The 22665-nt window shown below is 34.7% G+C and overlaps 1 protein-coding gene across 1 annotated transcript in view; it reads left to right on the plus strand.

Moving 5' to 3' along the window:
• Nucleotides 1-11556: 11556 nt before the first annotated feature.
• Nucleotides 11557-22665, plus strand: part of LOC149804137 (uncharacterized) — a 184798-nt gene continuing 173689 nt past the window's right edge. The window contains exon 1 of the mRNA XM_089951488.1: nt 11557-11570. The gene's annotated coding sequence lies outside the window, so the exon portion shown is untranslated. The remainder of the gene's footprint in view (nt 11571-22665) is intronic.

The raw sequence follows: 22665 nt of genomic DNA on the forward strand, positions 1-22665 counted from the left end.
AAGCATCATGCAGCGCTACCAAATTCTGTCCGTATGATTATCATAGGTCCATCTGGAAATGGTAAGACGCAACTGTTACTTAATTTGATAATGAGATGGTTAAAATGGGATAAGTTGTATTTGGTAGCACCATCAGTTGATATCAACGATGTTATGACGTACTCAAGGATTTTAATGAAAATGCAAAATCGTTAAATGAAAACGGAGACGATGTTATTGAATTCATAACCGATGTTGATGAAGCACCAAGTGTTGATGATTTAGACTGATTTATTAATAATTTGGTCGTTTACGATAATGTAATGCTTGATAAACAATCAAATCCAGCTAGGATATTTTCTCGAGGTAAACATAAAAACACTGATGTGATTTATGTAACCCAGCGGTACACACAAATTCCTAAAGTAATCAGGGATAATTGTAATATTCTTGCTGTGTTTAACGGAGTTGATACTCACACGTTACGAAATATTCATCAGACCTGGTGTAGCGGTGATATGGACATAAATAAGATTAGAAATTTATTTAGTCAGGCTCAGTTATCCCCGCATGGATTTATTACGATAAACTTACATCATCCACGGTCACGTTATCGAATTGGTCTTGATAAAATTTTTGGATAATAGCAGCAAATAGGGCGCGACCACAATGCAGCGTCCGACGAGTAAATAGAGTACACATAACAAAAAAAAAACACAAACGACAGCGATAAAGTAACCCGTAGAGAAACTCTAGGTTGGTTAGAGGTTTTGGCTTGGCGTTTGTGACCTTATTTTTTTATTTTCGTGTGAAGGTTTATTTCGGTCTGTTCACCCTTCTGTATTGACACTTGTATTTTTTTTTTTTTTGCCTCCGTAGACGCTTTCTTTTGGTCTAAAATCTTGGTCTGTTCACGCCCTCTGCTGTCTTCATTCATAACCTCTCTATGTCCTGAAGGAGTCTCCTAAGAAATATTTATTTGATTATATTTTTTTTAAATCTTATGAAATTTGTATTTTCGATTCAATTCTAGCAAGGATATTATTATAATAGCAAGGATAACGTTATTATAGCAAGAATATTATTATATTAGCAAAGATATTATTATTATAGCAAGGACAGTATTATAACAGCAAGGATATTATTATAACAGCAAGGATATTATTATAATAGCAAGGATATTAATATACCAGCAAGGATATTAATATAATAGCAAGGATATTAATATACCAGCAAGGATATTAATACAATAGCAAGGAAATTACTATAACAGCAAGGATATTATTATAACAACAAGGATATTATAATAGCAACGATAATATTATTATATCAAGGATATTATTATAATAACAAGGATATTATTATTATATCAAGGATATTATTATAATAACAAGGATATTATTATTATATCAAGGATAATATTATTATATCAAGGATATTATTATAATAGCAAGGATGTTATTATAATAACAAGGATATTATTATTATATCAAGGATATTATTATAACAGCAAGGATATTATTATAATAACAAGGATATTATTATAATAGCAAGGCTATTATTATAATGGCAAGGATATTATTATAATGGCAAGGATATTACATGTATTATAACAGCAAGGATATTATTATAACAGCAAGGATATTATTATAATAGCAAGGCTATTATTATAATGGCAAGGATATTATTATAATGGCAAGGATATTACATGTATTATAACAGCAAGGATATTATTATAACAGCAAGGATATTATTATAATAGCAAGGCTATTATTATAATGGCAAGGATATTATTATAATGGCAAGGATATTACATGTATTATAACAGCAAGGATATTTTTACATGAATAGACTGAAAGTAGAGAGTGGTTGTTTAAACTAATTGCATAGCAAAATTGATATTTAAAGAAATGTAGAAATATACTAGAGAAGGATTGATCAGGAAATTTTAATTTTTGACATCTACCTTTGGTTCAGTGCAATTTAAATTCTAAATATCAGTTATATTAAACTCGAGATCTAGTTATAGTACGTTGGTCTGATTGGGCGTCCATGAAGGTTGGTGTTGTGGTGAACTTTGGAATTCCTGGTCCACCTATTTATAATAACCTATGCAATAAACCACTCTATTATACAAGTATCGCTTTTTATTAGCAAGGTCGCGTTCCTTTAAGTATATAATCTATCCAATAAATACACGTACACGCTATTCAGAGGAGCCGATGTAGCCCACTGGTTCTCACGACCGAAAGGGCGCTGGTTGGAATTCTACTATCGGAACAGTCTGGGTCAACTACCGTGTTGTCTCCTTGGGCAAGGCACTTGATTCCAATTACGTCGGCACTAAATGACCTAGCTGTGTTGTAAAAGCACCAAACCAAATCAGTCCCAAACACGTTTAGGGCTTGGAAGAGGCATGATTAAGCTCAATATCGCAATATGGTTCCGACGACGTCTTTCCCTGTAATTTGATTGGTGCCTTGAAAGGTCAATAGTTCATAACTTCATATCGGTGTCCTTCAAATCTAAGTTACGTCACGGATCCGATAATCCTGAAATTATCTGGTCATATTTATTTAACTCCTTCATCAATCTCTTGAGAATAAAATACACCTAGATGTAAATTAAAATATGTAAATATTGAACAGGTTTTTTTCTCTCGCAACATTTCCCGCCTTCAAGAACTGACTTTATCTAAATAAGACATAATAAGGATAAAAATACGGTCATTTGTTATGACGCATCCGCTATAAATAATATATACTGCAAATTATTGAAAGTTATTTACAAAATATATAGAGTGTACAGTAAATATAAAGAAATATTTCACGAATGAATTGCAACCACTATATTGGTGTAATTAAGCAATGTGTAACAATACTGTTTTCGCTTCGTGAGTGAAATATTTCCTTTTATCGACTCATAAAAGGTGGATTTTCTTATTGTTACATATTTTGTTAAACCAAGCACCTTTGTTTTCTATGGATTCCTTTCTCCATTATGTGGCCATGTAATGCCTGCATCATTCATGAATAAAATGTCATGACATTTTACAATTATTTTATTGCAGCAATTTTTGTAACAAATTTAGTGTGTCCTTATTATTCTTCTTCAATTCTTTTGTTGTTAAAGTAATGAGCATTTATATATGAAAATGAAGAGATTTTTATTTTCTTCAACACAATTCTTGCGCATGTTGATACAGTGAATATTGCTGGGGTTGGAGTCGTCCAAAAAGTGATAGAACGCTCCAACGTGATTTAGAGCGTAACGTTAAACAACAGATTCTAATGATTGTGGGGCAATTTGTAACGATTTGGGCTTGTAGATGTGAGTTATGTCTGTATCCTATCTCTTAAATATCTATGAATAGTGTGTGTGTGTGTGTGTGTGTGTGTCTGCTTAGAATATACTAATCTCCAATTTCATTTGATATGTTATCGCTGAGATGAGGTTTTCATTATTTTCAAAAAACGAGATGTGGAGAGATCGATGCACTAAGACAAGTCTATCTGTAGCGGTTACCAGTATCGACCATTTTAAATTTTGTCAGAAGAATATCTAGTTTCTCTAAGTAAGCCATTTTCTGTATCGGATTGCGTGCTCTGTTAGATGCAGGCGCCAGCTTGGTATGCTTTGACAAAAGAAAAAGAAACAATAGACAAGCAAATATATATATATATATATATATATATATATATATATATATATATATATATATATATATATATATATATATATATATATATAAGCAGAGAGGGCGAACAGACCTTTTGCTGAAACGTCATTTTGAAAACGAAAACTTCATACGAAAAAATAAAAAAAATAAGGTCATTAACGCTAAACCGAAGCCTCTTACTTACCGAGAGTCTCTCTTCGGGGTTAGTTTTTTGTTACTTTGTCTTTGTCGTTTGTGTTTTTCTAAATTTGTATATATGTTGTCGTTTACCCGCCTGACGTCTCGTTGAGGTCGCGCCCTCTCTGCTGCTATAATTAGATCAGTCTCTCATCCAAAACTGTTATCAAGGCCTATACGATATCGTGATCGAGGATCAGGTAAATTTATTGTTATAAATCCGTGCGGGGTTGACTGTGCTCGTGAAAAGAAATTTTTAAATTTAATTATATCCAAATAATTAAAAATAAATAATGTCATCGCCAGCTTCATTTAACAATTTTGCATTTTCATTAAAATCTTTAAGCACATTGTAGAATCTCTGACCATCAACTGATGGTGCAGCTAACTATAACTTGTCCCACTTGAGCCATCTCATTATAAGGTTAAGCAGTAATTGTGTTTTACCTGATCCGGAAGGACCTATTACAGTCATCCTGATAGAATTCGGTAATACTGAAATATATTTTACTGGCTCATGCTTTCGTGTCGCTGAGAAATCAATGACATCCATGTTGTAAAAATATAATAAATAATATGAATCTATATTGTGTTCGATGCAGAGCTCATACTCCTACGATCATAACAAAACATAAAAGACGCGCACTTGCAGGTAAATGTGTGAAATGTGGCACAAGTAAATATAAATTTATTTCTACCAGTAAAATCGGTGGTGATATCGGTACTTCATTAGGAAAATTACCCGGAACTCCATGGGATAAATACCCTGGAGAAAAACAGTTCCTGGATATAATTATTGCGGTCCTGGAACCAGACTTGATATTCGACTTGATAAACAAGATCAGCCAAGACCTGGAGAGTATCCTATAAATGATATTGATCGAGCATGTGACGCTTATAAAAGTAAAGATTTACAACAACGACATATTGCAGACTCAAAATTAATTCATGCGTTAAATTCTATAAAAAAAAAATAAATCTTACAGAGAATCATTAGCTAATTGGTTGGTAAAATCTGCAATGAAAAAGTAAATTGTTATTCGGAGCGGGTAATTAATCAACAAATTAATGAAATAATGGAATCAATTTATTATAGTCCAAGGGGATATTGGAGGGATTGAGCAGCAATTAGTAAACTTGCTGATGCAGCAAATGTTACACGTTCTGCTGCTGAAAAATGGTTAGCACGACAAGCAATATGGCAAATTATCTACCACCACCTAAAATAATTCAGCATGCACATTTTGATGTCAGCACCCGTAATGAAGTTCGTCAGGCTGCTATTTTATTTCTACCACACGATACTATTAAAATTGATAGACGTCAGTTAACATACAAATACGCGTGACTATCGTTGACGTTTAAAGTTGGTATAAAGAAGCAGACCCACTATCAACTAAAACAGCTGCTGAAGTTGTATCTGCTTTTGAACGAATTTATCAACGAGTCCCTTGCGATTGCCACAGCATTTACAGTTTGATCCTGGCAAAGAATTTCGTGCTGTAGTATCATCTCTGATGAAAAAACATAATGTCGAAATCAGACGAGGACATACTGCAATTCATCGTGATCAGGCAATTGTTGGACGATTTAATCGAACACTGGCCGAGAGATTGTTTGGATATCAGTTTGCGAAGGAAACAATTCGAGATACGAGATCCCGCGAATGGGTTGCAAGATTACCAAGTGTGACACCTGCATTAAATAATGTAATACTCCAAATAGGATCAGTCGCTCTTTTTTTTACCACCTTCAAGTTACCAGGTTCATATAAATACCAGACAGTCACATTACCTAAAACTAGTTGTTTTGAAAATTCATCACTTTTTATTGGTATATGTTCTTTTTGTAATTGCATTAATGGGTTTTATGGCAGTTCTTGGAGAAATTTTATAAAACCTTACTATAGAGAGAAATTGGTAAACTGGGGGAGGTATGGGGTTTAACGGAATTCTGAAATAAAATTGAAAGGTATGGTTTCAAAAAATAGTTTACCATTACGCCGTTAGTCCATAGGTTCAATATTGTAGACATGTAAAGAGTCAAGCGGGAATCTAACATTACTCCCTATGTTTAATATCATATGGCGTTAAGAGGCCAATTTGACATATACAGTCAACACGTATTATCCAACTCTTAAATTATACCATTAACACATCGTTGTATTTACTAACATCCCGCATTTATTATCCAGTGCTATACAATTACTGTCCAGCAACTCACATTTTATTATCCAGCACTCCACCCTTATTATCCATCCGAGTTATTTTCTTCTTTGCAGAAAGATCACGTCTGGTTGGGTAGTAGTTCCTCATCTGGTTCACGAAGCGCTCTATGCTTTGCATAGCTTGCAAATCTAGCAGTGCCGTCTGGTCATTATTCTTATTTGATGAGTCGACGAGAAATACTAGAGACGCCGACGTGGCTGAAGGCATCCCTAAAGATTGAAGACGCGAACATGAAGGAAACATAGTTGCTGTGCACAGAAAGAACAGAAATCCAAAGATTGAAAGTACGAGAATGCTAATGGTGGAAAAATATATGCACAAACACACACAGACACAAACACACACTCAGAAACATACTGTGACACTTTATATTTATGTTTAGTTGTGAGTAGACATAAAAATACATACACAAGCAGAAAAACATAATGACGTGGCAATAATTGACTAATATGCCTGTTTCTGAGAGATTTCGATTGCCTTTGTTTTCATTGATCGTATTGATATTCAGGACTACTAGATATCACTGTCCAAGATGTAGATTGGACGTGTCTCTGTAACAGAGAATGTGAATTGAAACTGAGATTCATCTGCATCGACTTTCAGCTTTTCTTTGACTGGGGATATTTTCCCATCTTAGTTGGTGCCATCTTCTCCTCTGCTCAACTGCTCCTTATATTCTTCATTTTGTCATCCATCACTTCTCTAATCAGCTACGTGGCTTAACCTAATTTGTCATTTCTCTCTAGCGATAACGCGTATAGCGGTAAACCTGTAACTCTTCCGCCGGACCATAAGGTAGCTCGATACATAGTCTCTCTCAACGTTCCCAGTTCCATTGGTTTATCTTAGATCTCTGGTCCAAATTGGATGACAGTACTGTTGAACACACCGCTTTATATTCTTAGAGGCAAGGACATGTAAAAAATAATCCCTTAGAAAATATCAACGCGAATGACCACAAATGTCAATAATCAACAAAAAAGCGAAGATTGGGCAAGTCCCTTTTTCTTCATGTGCAACTAGCAAGACAAATCTTAAATATTAATATATGTTTCAAAGGTGAAAGCTTTGTGGAGTAGGACTTGACTTAAATAATCTATTACAATGTCATTTTCCATCGAAGGACACTACACTCTTGGACTAAAAAAAGTACATATCCCTAATGTTCACAAATCCACTTTTCTAATTTGGCATGACTTCTAGAGAAATCGCTTCCATTAATATCAGTAAATATCTGTAAATATTCTAATTGGAATCCAAACTGCGCTGATGAAGAAAATGCACACAAATTATTGAATCCGATCTTTACTATCTCACATTACTGAATTTTGTGGATACATAATTTCTTCTCACACAGTCGATGATATAATTTGTTGAGGAAATAACCCGTAGCAATCTTTAAGCCAAGATTCGAGCGAAAATCAGGAGACTTAATATTATTGTTGTTTTGGCCATCATGGCATCATGACTGGTTTTCTCTTCTCCATTTAGTGCGTGTGACTTCTGTTCTTGGTGGAAAAAATCAACCTCAGCTGTCTCTATGGCTTCGTGTTCAGTGTTTTAATAGTCTAAATCACTCAGATTGTTGATTTCTAGAGTACTGTCAAATACTGCATATAAATCACGTTCACTGTGATGACAAGTGTAAACTGAAGTTCCACAAAGGGTTGGCTTGATTTTAAATATTTTGTAGGATGTTTGCTAAATTTTAAGAAGTAGGTTTTTGCCTAGGAAATGTTGTTGTTTAGGTCATGTGAACTTAGTATATGCAGGATGTGGTAAACCCTTATCCATTAGTTTTTATATCAGTCTTTGGGAATCTGTGCTCAGAGTTTATAACAAACATCCTAAAATAAATTACAAAAATCAGGTTGGCCAAATCTCTCCTTACACACACACACACACACACACACACACACACACACAAACACACACACACACACACACACACACACACACGATAACACTGCTTACGAACACAAAGCCTATATGAATTACATATTGATGATGAATCCAATATACTTAACGATTATTCTGTGGAGAAACACAAGATTAAAAAAGAGAGAATTAGGAAAATGTGAACCCATAATACAGGAGGCAGCACTTTCTTCAAGAGTAGAGAGAAGAAAGACAAGACATTTACAGTTGCAAACAATGACATAGTTAGGTTCATTCCCCTAGTGCTAAGGCCTGACAGAATATGAAAGTTTTCTGTGAATATTTATGCAAAATTGTAACTCCTTTCTGAAATATATTATGTCGATTCTGTTGCAAGTGAGAAAAAAAGATCTCTTTTACAGCTAATGTAACTTCAATGTGCTTATCTTCTTTTAACAGTTTTGCCTACATTAAAGAGTTACGAGTGTACACCTTGAAATTACAGGAATGCAAGTTTCACCTACATTACAAAGTCATGAGTGCACACCTTGAAATGATAAGATGGACTTCAATATCGTAGGCTGTAAAACAATTTTTTTATTGTTCGAGAATGATTTATTTCACAACATGATTTATTCAGAATCTGAACGTGGTTTCTAGATAGCACCTTTTCAAGATAAGAACTCGATACTGCGATTATGGATAAATATATATTTTTTCCTCTGTGTGTTTCCTAGCTTTGACTTACGAATTGTGCAAACTTAAATAATTACATATATTTTAGATGGTAATGAGACAGTTGTTCCACCAGGTAGAATTATATCAAAAATGCTGTTTAAGTCACCAAACCTACCATTGAATTCCGGTCCCTGGAATCTAGTGATCTGATTGGATAAAATTTAAGTCTAATATAAGTCTGGCCATTCAAAAGTCGTATGTTCGACAATCTGAGTTAGAGTACAAACGAAAAAATACGAAACTCCTTTGCAGAGATATATAATATAGAAAAGGATGGGTACCAATTTGTTTGATGTTTGAGGTGCAGTATAAAACATATTCGTCATTTAGTCGATGCTATTCAAAATAGTTGTAAAAAATCCATACATGCCTAAAACAGAGAATACTTATCGTCAGTCAGCCCTGGCAGCATGATTGTATGTAACAGTATGATTTTTGCAGATGTCATTGTAACACATAACGGTGTGAATTTTACCGGTGTCATTGTGGAACATAGTAATATTATATTAATATATGTATAATAATATATGTGGTTTGGCACGGAATTAAATCTATGGCACATTGAGGATGGCCGATTTTGTTAATACATCTTGTACCGAATTGATTGGACTATAATGAGGTTATGTTTGATAACTGTCAGGTTAAACTGGTCAACAGGTAAAGCTCTGGTTTTGCTATCGAAAGAAATAAGGGTTGAAATGTTGCAGAAACAGCGTTTGAAATTGCTGAACATTTTTTCATAAGTTACAACTTTTCAGAGATCCTTTTGTTGAGAGAAGAGATAAAAATTTACAATTTCCCGACTCTGAACGGGCGTGTGTTAATGATGGCTGTTAGATAAACCTAAATTACGATTGGACAATTTAATCGTCTGCGAAGTGTTTTCCAGACGATGTTTCTTGTTCTATTGATGTATTACACCACCAAACTAGGCAGTCTAAGCTTCTGCGTTAGGAAAAAATATCTTGCTCCGAGGAATTGTTAGTTAGCAAATAATGTAGTTGAGCCAAAAATGAATTTCGTTTGATCTATTTTTATAACTATGATATGAATTATTTTATCCTATGAATCGGTTCTATTAATGTAGAACAATATTGCGGGATATACAGCTAATTATTATCATCCGTATGTGTGAATGTGTCCGACATTAGCCAAGATATTCAGTTATAGTTACCATTGCAGGGGCTTCGTTGTTATTAGGCTAGAGAAGACTATGATGTCTGTCACTTCGTGATGGTAATTAGTTTTATTAGAACTTATACTGTTGTTGTTGTTGTTGTTGTTGGATTTAATGTCATCTTTCAGCACAAGAAAGGCTTTACATGGCGTCCAGTAAAAATGGTGGAGGAAGAACCTGGGAAAACTCGAAAAGTACCACCGTACCACGAGAAGCTACTGGCAAGCTTTCTCACGTACCCACATTGACCGAGTCCTTGACTCGAACCTAAGCAGACAGAGGTGAGACGGCAATGATCTTTACGCTTTAGACCACTCGGACATTCCATTAATTTATATTTTAATATTCGCTCGATCCGGGCTGTAACACCGATGTCGATCATTACTAAGACATCGATACTCATCATTCTAAAGGTAATAATAGACAACACTATAAATACGGTAGTTTGAAAGTAATCAAGAGAAAACTAATTGCGAATACAAACATGAGAAAATTTAGAGGAAAGAATGTTTCCAAGGTGAAGACCGTTTATGTACGCTGCAGAATAGTCACTGTAAACCAATCAAAGCTTTCGGTCTATTCTGTTTATCAAGGATGGTTCCAAGGGAGATGATTGTGTCAAGGGAAAGCGGACACAAGTTCAGAACAATATATCAAAGCAAAATACACTTTTCATTTTATTTAGAGTTGGGAAGTTATAGATTTGTAAATAAAGAAAGTATGCACAGTTTATTTGTTGTTTTTTAATGAAACTTTACGAGCTTAAATACTAAGTGAATATCCCGAAGCGTAAAAATGCAACCTTGCCTACGTAGGCTTTCCACCTGTAGAGTCTCCTTTTGGACTCAGTTATATTGAGAAGCAGTAAGGGATGAGTGTTACTCCTTTATGGAAATCATTGATTTTTGTTCTGAATATGATTTCAAGCGAACACTGTAGACTGATCTGCTCATGCGTTATACCAAAGCAGATCAGGGTCTGTACTATTTACATTGGAAAGGTGATCTGCGCGGACAAAATACAGTGTACCATTTCATGGTAAGAAACTATTCTTGGGGGATAATTGAGTGCTAGCTTTGAGCTATCCGAAATCAGCATTCTTATTTCTTAGATTTCTTAAGGTCTATGTGTCCATTTTGGTCATTGTACCACGCATCATGGCTATCTCTCTTTAAATACCACAGCAGAAATTTTACAATGTAATTCATTCTAATTAACATGATTATTTCTATTGTATTATGATAATTACAATCAGGTAGAATTGCTTAATAAACTACCACTAGAACGTCCAAAATTATTTTTTCGTTCCTTAAACTTCACTAAAAATGGCAAAGTCCGAAACATGTTAAAGCTATTTCGGAACAACCCGTATCAATGTTCAAGAAAGCACATGCATACCTGTCTTTGCACAACAGTGGCCATGCATTAAAACCATAGCGATCACTGAGGTTACTCGAATCAGTTCAAGTTAATGACAGTGTATAGCTTCCACTGTATACATATGGCTTAAGGACCAACATGAGTACATAAACCGTGAATACATAAACCTAACAAGGTTAAAAGTTTCACTGATACAATAAATAAAATTATTGATAAGGATAAATTCATGTTCCAGCGGTATATTTGTAATATATCTTAATTCTACAAACGACATCTAGGTCTGTACCTCTGAGGCTACCAAATATTCCGTAACGGCTCATCACCATTCTAAAAGGTCTCTCTCTCTCTCTCTCTCTCTCTCGTAGTGATAGTGTTTATCCGTATCAGATGCATTACGGAAATACAAAAATGGATACATTTAGTTTTCTTTGAAGCAGTAGAAAAGAGAATCAGAATCAGTGTCTCCATCATATAGCAGATAGATAGATAGATAGACAGACAAATAGATAGATAGATAGATAGATAGATAGATAGATAGATAGACAGACAAATTGATAGATAGGTAGATAGACAGACAAATAGATAGATAGATAGTTTCAGCTGATTCTTGTGCGTGTATCTAAATTAAACAAAAAAGTGTATCTTAATAAGATTTAAGTTGACTTTTCGTGCAGTGACAATTTAAACCATTCCTACACTCTAAACAAAGAAAACTACAGTTATTTCGTACACTCCTTATACTGAGTCATACTTGAATCATACGTTGCCATCAGATATATTCTGATCCTGAATCTCATTATTCGCCATTATAATCTGTCTAAAAATCACTAAATTCTTCTGTTACTAAATGCCTGGCCGGAAAGTCATGAATCTCTTCAGCTTCAGTTTGAGCTTGAGATTTTGTTTTGACCAATCATAAATAATGTTACACTTGAAATCTTCTTTCTGATTGGCCGATGAGTGGAAAACGCATTTTCAGATTGAGGCTCAGATATTTAGATCATCCCCATGGCATGATAACTGTATCAAAGTGAGATTTTGGGTGAAAAACTTAGTATGATTGGTCAGCCACGTTGAATGGAAGTCGTTGGAGACGAACGTGTCATACATTGCCCGATTATGCCAACCTATTTCTTTTATTCGTTCCTTTTGTACAAGAATGTTATTTATAGGCATTAGTTTGTTTTCAGACATGTGCTGTCTTTATCTAAAAGCATAATGAAGTCGTAGTTACATCATCATGAGATGACATATCTCCTGAACTTCGATGCGTTAATAAAATCGTGTCAGAAAATCTAATGTTAATAAAATCATGTCAGAAAATCTAATGTTATCTTCAGCTGCACAGAAAATGTAAATTTATACTAGCGGAAACCCCTTGAGTACTTAGTTTGTGTTCTGCGCCAGTCTTTCACCAATAAAAGACTTTCGCTACATGAAGAAAGATATTGGTGTGGTAAAATGCAATTGTTAATATTTGACAGGAACCCTTTCCTTAAACTCGCCTATTCTTCAATCCTGCAGAGGGTGTTTTAAACCTGTTGTTCTTCTGCTTCCCTAATTCACAAGTTTCGCTCATTAGTATAGCTTTCAGAAACATACAAATTTTCAAATAGGCTCGCTTTGTCTAGTGGCTTTACCAGTTATAATAAACAAAAGAGAACACGTTCGTCTAATTACGTTTCTATGAGAGTTTGCCCTTCTGTTAAAGTATTTTTCTCCATAATGACTTTCAGCATCTCAATATATAATTAATCAAATACAAGCGATTTGCAAATTTATATTTTCATGCTCTCGTACGTTTAACTAAATTTTAATATCTGTTGTGGTAATAAATATACATATGTTATGTTAGCACGAGCAATTTCAAGTGGTGATAGCTTAAAGAGTTATCCTACGTAACCTCTTACACTCTATCACGTGTTAAGTTTTGTGATTCTTTATACTCTATCGCTTGTTAAGTATTGTCACTCTTTACACTCTATCACGTGTTAAATTATGTGAATATTTATACTCGTTCACTTTAACACGTGTTAATCTTTATGACTCTTTTTACTCTATCACGTGTTAAGCTTTGTGACTTTATGCTCTATCATTTGTTTAGCTTTGTGACTCTTTATACTCTATCAATTGTTATTTTTTGTGACTCTTTATACTCTATCACCTGTAAAATTTCGTGACTATTTACACGCTATCACCTGGTAAATGTCGTGACTCTTTACACTCTCTCACTTGTTAAATGTCGTGACTCTTTACACGCTGTCACTTGTTAAATTTTGGTGACTCTTCACACGCTATCACTTGTTAAATGGTGTGACTCTTTACACGCTGTCACTTGTTAAATTTTGGTGACTCTTCACACGCTATCACTTGTTAAATGGTGTGACTCTTTATACTCTATCACCTGTTAAATTATGTGACACTTTACCCTATATCACGTGTTAAATGTCGTGATTCTTCATACTCTATTACCTGTTACATGTCGTGACTCTTCATACTGTGTCACCTGTTCAATGTTGTGATTCTTTACACGCTATCACTTCTTAAATGTTGTGACTGTTTGCACGCTATCATCTGTTAAATGTCATGACTCTTTACACTCTATCACCTGTCAAATATTGTGACTCTGCACGCTATCACCTTTTCAATGTCGTGATTCTTCACACTCTATCACCTGTTGAATGTCTGACTCTTTAGACTCTACCACTTGTTAAATGTCGTGACTCTTTATACCATATCACCTGTTAAATGTTGTAACTCTTTATCCTCTATCACGTGTTAAATGTCGTGACTCTTTATGCTTTATTACGTGTTAAATGTGGTGACTCTTTAAACTCTATCACCTGTTAAATGTCGTAACTCTTTGTACTCAATCACGTGTTACATGTCGTGACTCTTTCCACTCTATCACCTGTAAATGTCGTGACTCTTTACACTCAATCACTTGTTAAATGTGGTGACTCTTTACACGCTATTACCTGTTAAATCTTTGACTCTTTACACTCTATCGCATGTAAAATGTCGTGAATCTTTACACACTATCACGTGTTAAATGTCGAAATGTCGCGACTCTTTACACTCTACTGCATGTTAAATGTCGTGACTCTTTACACGCTATCTTTTGTTAAATGTCATGACTCTTTACACGCTATTACCTGTTTAATCTCGTGACTGTTTACGCACTATCACGTGTTAGATGTACCGCCTCTTTACACTCTATCGCATGTTAAATGTCGTGACTATTTACACGCTATTGCTTGTTAAATGTAGTGACTCTTTACACGCTATCACTTGTTAAATGTCCTGACTCTTTACACGCTATCACGTGTTAAATGCCGTGACTCTTTACACGCTATCACGTGTTAAATGTCGTGACTCTTTATACCCTATCACTTATTAAATGTCGTGACTCTTTCCACTCTATCCCCTGTTAAATGTCGTGACTCTTAATACTCTATCACGTGTAAACTGTTGTGACTCATTACACGCTATCACCTGTTAAATTTTGTGACTCATTACACTCTATCGCATGTAAAATATCGTGAATCTTTACACTATCACTTGTTAAATGTTGTGAATCTTTACACTCTATCACATGTTAAATGTCGTGACTCTTCACCCTCTACCACTTGCTAAATGTCATGATTCTTTATTTCCTATCACGTGTTAAATGTCGTGAATCTTTACACTCTATCGCCTGTTAAATGACTTAACTCTTTATACTCTATCACCTGTTAAATGTCGTGACTATTTATACTCTGTCACGTGGTAAATGTCCTGATTCTTTACACGCTATCACCTGTTAAACTTTGTGACTCTTTACACTCTATCGCATGTCAAATGTCGTGACTCTTTACGTACTATCACGTGTTAAATGTCCAGCCTCTTTACACTCTATCGCATGTTAAATGTCGTGACTCTTTACACGCTGTCAAATGTTAAATTTTGTGACTCTACAGGTTATCACCTGTTAAATGTGATTCTTTACACTCTATCACTTGTTAAATGTTGTGAATATCGCATGTTAAGTGTTGCGACTCTTAAACTTTATCACGTGTTAAATTTTGTGACTATACTTTACACGTGTTAATTTGTGTGACTCTTTCTACTCTATTACGTGTTAAGCTTTGTGCCATACTTTCTCTACTTGTTTATTGAATACTTATCTTCTATTCCGGAAATGAATTGCCTCTCTATAGTGGGTATTTGTTATTTTGATGAAAAAACATTTTTCTAAATTTAATTTTTTTTCTTCAAGAAAGGTTTGTTTTTAACAAGCCTATGTAGTTTTCATATTATAAGAATTGTCAGCCAAACATGAATTTTACATACTTAAACTGTGTATTATATGGCTAAGTGCCTACCATTGGGAAGGAGATCACACTATCGCTCGACTAATTCCGTCAAGTCGAGAAATAACTTCGGATGTAGTTGAAGGAATACACATAAATTTCATGGGTTTGGTGATTCGACTCCGGCGCCATAAATGTTGCGACCTAAACAGTCGATATTGTTTCTATTCTGAATTTGTCTCCTTACGCTGGCATATGTCGCCATAATGAACAAAAGTAGTTCCAAATATAGCTCTCAATGACGTAGGAATAACATACTAAGTTTCACTCTAGACGTGACACAAACAAACGAACATCTCCTGATTCCTAGATCCCTTCTCTCCTTGAGAGAAAGGGAAGCAACCCAGTACGATAGCCAAATATTTGTCAGTCAAAACGAATAGTTGAACTGATCTTTGAGTCATAATTGTGCCTTTATTCATTTTAGTTGTCCAAAAATACAATTGGAAAGTAAATCCAAATTTCAATCAGTAAACTCTTATTTCAGACAATGATGTTCTTAATACTTTCTACGTGTATCTTGGGACTTGGAAGAGGTAATACAAATGTTAAACACATTCTCTCTCTCTCTCTCTCTCTCTCTCTCTCTCTCTCTCTCTCTCTCTTAAAGGTTTCCACGTATATCATATTTAGGGATATATATATATATATATATATATATATATATATATATATATATATATATATATATATATATATATATATATCTTATGTAGTAGCGAAGATCGAATATATTCAAGATCTGCAATATTATCCATAATAATGTTTTGAAATTTTAGTTGATATTTGCCGCCCGTATTCTTCAGGAGCAATTTCCATGTCTCTTCTCTGATAAGATCCTTATTATTGTTTATATTGTACTGGTGAAACGGTACTCTGAAAATAATAGTTGAATACCATTTTTATTTTCATTAAAGGAACAAACGAATCCCGACGTCTGACAAAAAAATATATACTTATTTTCAGTTTTTCCTCAAAAACCACATTAATTAGTATTAATTGCTCAATCCTGTGAAATGTTATTCCTCTTTTACAATCGAGGGGTACTTAAAATCGGGTCGTTCACATTGATCTTTGATTGGTTTTTTATTTTGTGCTTTGTGGGATGCAAATCAACATTTAAATTGCAGTGAACTGGCCTGGTTTATGAATAACTCACACTCCAAACATTTGCGTAAAAAGTCATTAAGAAGCAAATCTCAACACCTGACCTTACTTCCTGCATTTCATTACTAATAAACGGTGTTGTCTATACAAAGCGATCATGAATGGACATATATTTCATGAAGATTTATTTTCTGAGCAGTTTTTTTTTTGTGTGGATTCTTTGGACAAAACAAATATTGTTTACTTTAGTAAGGATTGAGATTGTTTAGTAGATTTTTTATTTCTTCTTCAGCCGCAGAGCTCTGGACCTGGAACCATGAAACGCACAAGGCAAATATTAACGATGTAATGAAACAAAAATTTGAATACACTGACCATTCACGACAGTTTGGAATCGGTGAGGAAGATTCATTGTCTGTTCAAGAGGATCCGGTCAATCGTGGTCAATACGTCCTCAGCGTCTTCTACCGGCAAGGAACTTTTACCCATCACGATCACAACGGGAACAACTGTCCACATATTTGCCACAGAGGAGCACAGTTTTACGTCCATCCAAAGAAGGTTAGAGAAGCGGGACACCAGATCACCGACATGACGCATGAGTATGAAGTCTATTTTAATCATAGCTTTCAATGGCAGAAAGGTGGAAAACTCCCAGGTCTCTGGGGAGGGGATAGAGACTGTTCTGGTGGAAGGATTAGCGACCACTGCTTCTCAACACGGCTCATGTGCGAAGTGGTGGTTAGGGCGAGGTGTACGCGTACGTGACACATGACCAGAAAGCCGGTACAGATTTTAACAGCTGGTGTAATTCTCTTAAGAGCCGAGAAATCTATCACAAAGTAGGTTGCTCAGACAATGATGGTATCGGGATCGGCACGGGAACTTTCCATTTTCAAACTGGCAAATGGATCAAACTTACACAACGAGTCCAACTAAACAGTCATCCCCACGAACACGGAAGCATAACACTCTGGGTAAATGACCATGCCGCGATTCATATGAACGACATTGTCATGAGGAACCAGTTTAACTTTGGAATTGACGGACTTTTCTTCTCCACGTTTTAGGGCGGAAACAATCCCAGGTGGAAATGTCCGGCCGACACAACCACCCTTTATAGAAACTTCCGGTTGTCCACTGACGCTCCGCAACTTGTTCAGGGTCAACTTGTTGGTTAATTTCTTGCATTTATGTTTATTCTTACAGATATCCAAAGTGAAACTTTAATTTTAAAACAAACTGAAGATACTGTTTGTCTACGGTTAATGGACACGCCTTTCTCAAAGTCTATTGTTCAGAGTGATATGCATCCCATGAGACATATTTCGATAGAACTAGAACTATAAAACTTGGACTTTATTTCCATAGAACTAGAACTATAAAACTTGCTATGGGCTTTATTTCCATAGAACTAGATCTATACAACTTGCTATGGACTTTATTTCCATAGAACTAGAACTATAAAAATTGCTATGGACTTTATTTCGACAGAACTAGAACTATAAAACTTGCTATGGACTATATCTCCATAGAACTAAAACTATAAAACTTGCTATGGACTATATCTCCATAGAAATATAAACTATAAAAATTGCTATGGACTTTATTTCGACAGAACTAGAACTATAAAACTTGCTATGGACTTTATTTCCATAGAACTGGAACTATAAAACTTGCTATGGACTTTATTTCCATAGAACTAGAACTATAAAACTTGCGATGGACTTATCGGTTCCATCAAATACAACCTTCAGTTCAATAGTAAATCCTTGATTCTGAACTATTCAATTTAAAAATTATATATTAGATCCTTAACTTAGGGATGCAAGTTAAAATCATTATTTAAAGTGTTACACGATCAAACATTAGTATGCATTCACTTGGAACTCGATTTCAAAATATCCTGAATGCAAAATCAGGCTGTTTTGATTTCAGTAGAATAAAACATCATATCTACCTACCTTGTAGATTCCTTTGTACATTCAACAATGTTACAAATATTGAGAAATTATAATAAGAGTTTCAATAATTGGTTTTGTGTTTGAATACAAGCTTTAATATGAAATTTTCAAGTACCTACGTCATTTGTTCTTCTTTACAATTGACTACATCATCTTTGTGGCAAGAATATTAAAAGAATTGCGTTTCAGAAACTAATTTTTGTTTCCTTTTTTGTAAAAATAGCAATCAGTGATAAATAAAAACTTTGGTTTGCATTACTTTTTATATTTAAGAATCGAACAACTCAAGGACAAGTTTGTGGTATTTATAATGTATACATCAGCAGAAGCTAACGAAGCATCCATGTTGTGTCTGAAACTACATCACTGTTTCCTGATAGAGCTATCATTAGACAGTATCCTTACTAAACACAGACGTTTATAGAACAGAGTGAGGAAAATTTAGTCTGCTCTCAAAATTAAGGAAGCTTCATCAAGAATTACAATCTATTTCATTTCGAACATGAACGATATTTGAGAACTAGGCAGAATAAACGTGACAAGATTAGACCTTCTCTCACATCTGTCGGAATTCCTGTCACGATTTATTCGTACGAGGCGTGTACTTCAAAGTAAGCAGACAAACCGGGTCAGAAAGGAATCGACTTCCTACGAGTAATTGCTACTGCTATAAATAGTATAAAAAGATGCATGAAAAGTGGCTCATCAACGTTTGGATTGAAAATGAAGCGTAAGAAAATTTAAATAGTACGTTATACCAGACACTCATTTATGGCAATGTGTAGCTAAGGTAAATCAAATGATGAAAAGCACATGTTTGTCAGACATTTACAACCATTTCTTTGCTAAAATTATTAATGAATGTTACATTCCGTATTACATGATAGAAAGCAAAAGTGAGCCTGCTGGTACATTTTTCTCTCTGACTAAAAGCGAAGCTATTTTAGTGTTGTGTTTACTCACTGAAACTGAAAGAACTAGTTAAACGTCAAGTATCCGGACGTCGATGATACGGATTACTCACTTATACGGACTATTACTGCGTCCCCAAAAATTTTCATTTATTGCAATGTATATGTTTATTAATAAATGAATTTTTTTTTGATGAACACTACGTCAAGATAAAACAGAGCAACATAAACCAGAAGCAAACGCATTCGAATATACCCAGTATTCTATTTACATTTCTACTTTTTAAAACCAAACTTATATCATCCAGACGAAATCCTTGTTTCTACCCAATATTCTATTTTCGGTTATAATTTTCAAAATAAAATCAATCGAATCTACCCAATATTCTATTTACAATCATACTTTAAAAAAAACCAAGCCCTGATCATCTGGACGAAATCGTTCCCATTTTCCGTACAATTAGCACCATGTGTCTTGAGGAGACCGTTGCTATAAACCAGAAATGGCCTTAGCACGGCTCGCGAGAGCCTGAAACGTGGCACTCATGGCGTAACTAAGACAATTAATCATATCAATGATATTTGATCTTTTCTTGCAATTTATTATGAACATCTGTATTTATTTAGTGTGAATTACATATACGTTAGTAAAAATGATGAATAAAGGATTAGAATGGTAGCCAACGGCATATAGCTTCTTTTCCTTCTCTTGGTCTTGAGGGAGTTCTCTTTTCGTCCTGCAGATTCGTTTCTTTCTCAAAATTAAAACATCATGCCCCATTCCTTGAAGCGTCTAAGACATTTTTCCTCCACTACTCCTGATAAGTAGAAACTTTTTTAGTGAAAAATAATGCATTAAACTTGTGACCGAAACACTTGTTTTGGAACTACCAATTCCATTTTCAGATGGATTCCTTGTTTACAAACATGTATATGTTGAGAACTGTAACTTGTTTAAGTAATTTCAATTTATTTACCAATTCAAATATGTATGGATACATACATACATACGCACGCACGCACGCACACACACACAGATACTCAGATACCTACCTATCTATATACATACATGCATGAACACATACAGACATGCATGCATACATGCATGCAGTCATCATACATACGTACATGCACACACACACACAAACACACACACACATACATACATACATACATGCATACATACATACAGACAGACAGACAAACATACATACATTTCACTCATTGCATTAATTAGTATGTTATTATAGATAATCTAGATTATATTACGCTGACTTGGCCTACATTGTATGTTTGATGTTAATTCGTTCACGGCACTGTTCACTCTTGAGTCATGAATTTCATTACATACATACATATATACATACATACATACAAACATACATACATACATACATACAATGATACATGCATACATAAGCACGCACGCGCACACACACACACAGATACTCATATACCTACCTACCTACATACATGCATGCATGCACGCACACACATACACATACATACATACATACACACACACACACACATACAGACATACATGCATACATGCATGCATGCATCATACATACATACATACATACATACATACATACATACATACATACATTTCACTCATTGCATTAATTAGTATGTTATTATATATAATGTTGATTATATTACGCTGACTTGGTCTACATTGTATGTTTGATGTTCATTCGCTCACGGCACTGTTCACTCTTGAGTCATAAATTTCATTATGATATGCATCTATAGTGTTAACACACATCTGCAACAAAAGAAACTCATCGTAACCTTTTCTGCAACAAAAGAAACTCATCGTGACCTATTTTTCATCTTTTGCTGATTTTTGGTTAAGTATTTGTGTTGAACGCATGACATACAATATGTACACCAAGATACAAATATGACACTGAATGAGTGGATACATTCTGAGGCATGATACGAAACCTAATGAGTGGATACAGTTTTTGCATGATACACCACAATAGCAATGAGTTACATGACCTGTATTTAATGATTCGGTAAAATGTTGTCACCAACTTTAATGTTTTGGGTGCTGTATATGTCTCAGTCTTGAAACTTTATAATTCGGTGTATTTCTTAGAACTACCACCTTACAACCAGAGAAGGTCAATGTGACCAACATTTTATGCTTTTCTGTTGTTTGTTGTTTTGTTTGTCAGTTCATGTCTACATTGGTTATTCCGTACCATAGCGGTATCTCAGATTACCCAGAAGGTCGTTCTGACCAATACAATGTGACGTAACAACAAAAATGTTTATTAAAAAGTGAACTTTTTCAAAATAATGGTTTTACATTTTATAGTTTTCCTAACAGGCTACATGTGTATTGTACCTATGAATGAGTATAGGAACTAGATGAGTCAACTCATTAATGTAGTTTTAATTATGATAATTACTGTGAATAAACTATGCTTGTAACAATAATTGTCACTCCAAGTTACTCAAAACCTGTGACTTTCACTTATTAAAACTGGCTTTTTTATAACTGCTATATAGAACCTCTATTTTGATACCAATGAAAATACCTTTCCGGAAACATTCTTAAAGAACTAATATAGAGATTCATTCTGAAAACTTCTCCAAATGTACTGCGAAACATTTTAAATAAACTTTAGGAAATGGCTACTTCCGGAAGTATTGGACAAAGTAACGATGATGCCAATACCCAAAGCAGGAAAGGACCAAACCGATCCTTCCAACTATCGTCCCATAGTATTAGCAAACTGTATTTTCAAATCCATGGAACAGATGAGGAACAGTAGACTGTTCTGGTATCTAGAATCCAGTGACCTACTATCCGAACTTCAGTGTGGATTCAGATGTCAGAGAAGCACACCTTGCCATCTTACCAGATTTGAATCATTTAATTAGAGATGATTTCATCAAGATATAGCATGTAGTTGGCGTCTTTTTCGACTTAGAGAAAGCCTAATTACACATCAAGGAAATACGGCATAATGAATGACCAGTGCAACTAAACCCTAAGGAAACTCCTGCCGAACTTCATTTTGAACTTTTCAAAGACAGACATTTCAGAGTTAAGGCTGGTAGCACCCTTTGAGAAA

Source organism: Sinohyriopsis cumingii, chromosome 3, assembly GCF_028554795.1.
Source record: "Sinohyriopsis cumingii isolate HCF-2022 chromosome 3, ASM2855479v2, whole genome shotgun sequence".
NCBI lineage: Eukaryota > Metazoa > Mollusca > Bivalvia > Unionida > Unionidae > Sinohyriopsis > Sinohyriopsis cumingii.